The 3,839-nt window shown below is 42.5% G+C and overlaps 1 non-coding gene across 1 annotated transcript; it reads left to right on the forward strand.

Annotated features, from left to right (window-relative positions):
* Positions 1–2,105: 2,105 nt before the first annotated feature.
* Positions 2,106–2,212, forward strand: LOC120250943. The gene has a single exon (XR_005533272.1). It is a non-coding gene; the product is annotated as a small nucleolar RNA R71 (small nucleolar RNA).
* Positions 2,213–3,839: the final 1,627 nt, after the last annotated feature.

A 3,839-nucleotide genomic window follows, 5' to 3' on the forward strand; every position in this document is an offset into this window, starting at 1 on the left:
CACAATGTCCACAAGAAAATCCCAGCAAAAACATCTAAAATATCAAGACACCAACACTTAAAGCCTTATTCATGCAAACACTAAACTAAAATCTAGGAAAACAATAAAAACTTGGGTTGCCTCTGAAGAAGAGCTTGTTTAATGTCACTTAGCTTGACATACCTTATCTTACCTCATGGAAGTTTATAGATGAAGGTTTCCCTCTTACCCATGACTTGGAAGCATGATGAATATAGTCTTTTGAAGGTAGAGGGAGACTTGTCGATCCTGGTACCACTTAACAAGGGTTCATCAACCTTGTTCTATTATTGCGCATTCCCAACAGCCTTCGGGCGTTTGTTGTGGCGTCTCCTTGCCCGCTTCATCTTCCGGAGCACCTTTTTCATGATCCCCGGAGTAGATAATACTTTCTCCTCTAGACCAAGCATCATTATTTCTTCATTATCCACCTCTTGGTCTAGTAATCCCACATACGGGTCCAGATTTAACATTTCCTGCATATATTCATCAATTATCTCATCAGTAGTATCAAGAAAATACAAAGTATCATCAAAGTCAAGAGAATGTCACATGGCTTCGGCGAGGCGGTATGTGAGCTTATCATCTCCAACCCTAAGTATTAACTCCCCGCCATCCATGTCGATTAATGCCTTCGAAGTGTGCAAGAATGGCCTCCCAAGTATCAAAGGAATATCTACATCCTCGTCGATGTCCAACACTACGAAGTTTACAGGAAATATGTACTTGTCCATCTTGACAAGTATGTCTTCAATGATGCCCCTCAGATGTTTCACTGTTTGGTCCGCCAATTGCAATGTCATCCGAGTGGGCCTAGGCTCTCCCAAGCCTAGCTTCTTGAAAAAGGTTTATGGCATGACGTTGATACTAGCCCCAGAGTACGGCAATGCCATTTCTTCACCCATATTACCAATGTTGCATGGGATGATGAAGCATCCGGGGTATTTCTTCTTGTTCTGCATATTCTTTTGCAACACCGCCGAATAAGAGGCATCTAAGATCACCAATGCATTCTCCTTCAACTTCCTATTGTCGGTCAATAAATCTTTCAAGAACTTAGCATGTCGAGGCATTTGAGATAATGCCTCCACAAAAGGAATGTTGATGTGCAATTGCTTAAATAGAATCAAGAACTTCTTGTATTGCTCATCATTTTAGTCGTTCTTCAATCTTGAAGGGTAGGGAATTCTCGGCTTGTAAGGTGGGGGTGCCACCTCCTTCTCCTTGTTTGCTCTCTCCTCAACCTCCACGACCTCGGGCACTTGAACATTGGTCTTCTCACTTGGAGGTCTACCCTCAACCTCACGACCACTTCTCAAAGTGATCACCTTTACATGTTCTCTCGGATTAGTCTTGGTATTACTCGGTAGGTTTCTTTGTGGTCCCTCCGATAGTGACTTCGCAATCTGCCCCACTTGATTCTCTAGATTGTACAATAAAGCGGTGTGGTTGCGAAGTGTAGCTTCGACCGACTGAAACCGATCGTACGATGTCTGCATAAATCTGGTCAAACTTTTCTCTAAATCGTTCATTCGGGTCTCCAAACCTGAAACACGATTCTCCATGTTTGGGCTTGTTGTTGTAGTTAGAAACCCGATGGTGCTATGGCCTTCTGCTGCCCTTGGTGGTTACTCCATGAAAAGTTGGGGTGGTTCTTCCAACCCGGATTGCAGGTGTTGCTATATGGATTACCTTGGTTCCTCATGGCATTACCCACAAAATCGACTTGCTCAATTGAAGATATATCACCAATAGATATAGGGAAATCGGTTGGAGCATGTCGTCCCCCACAACCTGTGCAAGTAGTGACTGCCGCCAATCTATTAGAAGTTAGAAGGTCCAACTTCTTCCTCAATGATTCCACTTGGGCCGCCAAAGAAGTGACTGCATTGATTTCGTGGAGTGCGGCTACTTTCTTCCTTTCCTGCGCGTTCCACTGGTAGTTGTTCATGGCCATTTCCTCTACCAATTAACGGGCTTCATCAAGGGTCTTGTTCCCCATTGTACCTCATGCGGTAGCATCTAGAAGCTATTTTGTACTTGAATTCAACCCGTTGTAAAAAGTTTGAATAATTATCCAACCGGGGAAACCGCGTTGTGGACACTTCCACAAGAGGTCCTTGAATCATTCCCATGTCTCAAATAATGATTCGAGCTCCATCTGTATGAATAAGGTTATCTCATTACTAAACCTTGCTGACTTTCCTGGAGGAAAGAATCTCGCAAGAAAGGCTTCAATCATTTCATTCCAAGTCTTGATGGAAGCCTTTTGCAATGAATGAAGCCACTACTTGGCTTTTCCTTTGAGAGAGAATGAGAAAGCCCTCAATCTGATAGCATTATCCGACACTCCATTAATCTTCAACATATCACAAACCTCCTAGAAGTTCTTAATATGATTGTTCGGATCCTCATCTGCCAAACTATTGAACTGCGGGACTGTTGAATCATTTGGATGAATGCCGGTTTCAGCTTAAAGTTCAGAGCTGTGATTGGGGGTCGCACAATTCTCGATTGTGTGCCCAAAACTGAAGGTCTGGCATAGTTGGAAAGTGTACCCTTGACCTTCTACTTTAGCTCGGATTGATAGTTCTTGTACAGGTTCTTTTCCCCTTCTTCTAAGTGTACGCTCAAGCTCAGGATCTCCTTCAACAACTTGTAAGGATTCCTTCGGGTCATAACCTGGATCTGCAACCAAAAAGAAAAGAAAAATCAGAACGATGATAGAATAAGAAATTGTGAAATAGAATGAATGATGAATAGCTAAAATAGAAAAGCATAAAGTATCTCTAAACATCTACTCCCCGGCAACGGCGCCAAAAACTTGACAACGCCCCTTGCGTGTGACTCGCAAGTGCACGGTTTTGTTGAAGTAATAAATCCCAGGTGAGTGGGTATCATATCCATAGTGAGTAGGGAATAAAAATACAAAGATTGTTATCTAACTAAGAGTAGACTGAATAATGATTTATTGCTCAATAGAAGTGAGGTACTCGGATATTGTTTCACCTAGGACAATTGCTTCAAATGCAAAATCAACTATTATATCTCCTAATTGACGCTTAATGAGTCATGGAAATCATTAAACACACGGTCCCAAACCTAAGGTCAACCGTGACTAACTCTACACTATGTCCTTGTTGAGAAATCGATCAATCTCAACACCTCACATTGTGTAGAGTTGCAAGACACTCTAGTGATTCCAAGTAATAAACCCTATTCCAATGAATAGATCTAACCCTTTGGTCCAGGCGAAAGACCCCTAGTTCCAATTAAGCCCTAGGTGCTAAAGTCACTTCAACGCTTCACTCCGTTGCCTGTGCAACTAATCCCCAGCGAAGGTCATCCCTTAGCCCATTCACTCTACTATGACTGCAAAGAACTCTTGGAATGTGGAGGTAGGATAAATCACATCGGAGGGGAAAGGGAACGCTCTGCTACCCCTCGACTCACCCTCTCGACCCTCTCCAATCTTGCAATGTCTAGCCCTGATGGCGTGTTACTTAGTCATAAAGGTTACCAATATAGACTCTCAACCCTAGTATCACTATAAGGGAGAAATCATTCAACAAGCATTCAATATTGAAACTCAATTAAAGACATCAATAAGGGAAAACATAATAGAAGATTAATGAAACAAATACATCCTAGGGTTCACAAATCCAAGTACCCACTAGGGGTTTAGCTCTCCATGGAGCTAGTTACAATCAATAATAAAATCCAATGTAAAAACAAGTAATCCATAGAAAAACCACCTCGGTGTTCATGTGGATGGTCTTGTGGAGTAGTCTCGTCTTCTCCAAAGGTCGCCTTGTCCTGCC

This window comes from Dioscorea cayenensis, chromosome 19, assembly GCF_009730915.1.
Source record: "Dioscorea cayenensis subsp. rotundata cultivar TDr96_F1 chromosome 19, TDr96_F1_v2_PseudoChromosome.rev07_lg8_w22 25.fasta, whole genome shotgun sequence".
In the NCBI taxonomy this organism is placed as follows: Eukaryota; Viridiplantae; Streptophyta; class Magnoliopsida; order Dioscoreales; family Dioscoreaceae; genus Dioscorea; species Dioscorea cayenensis.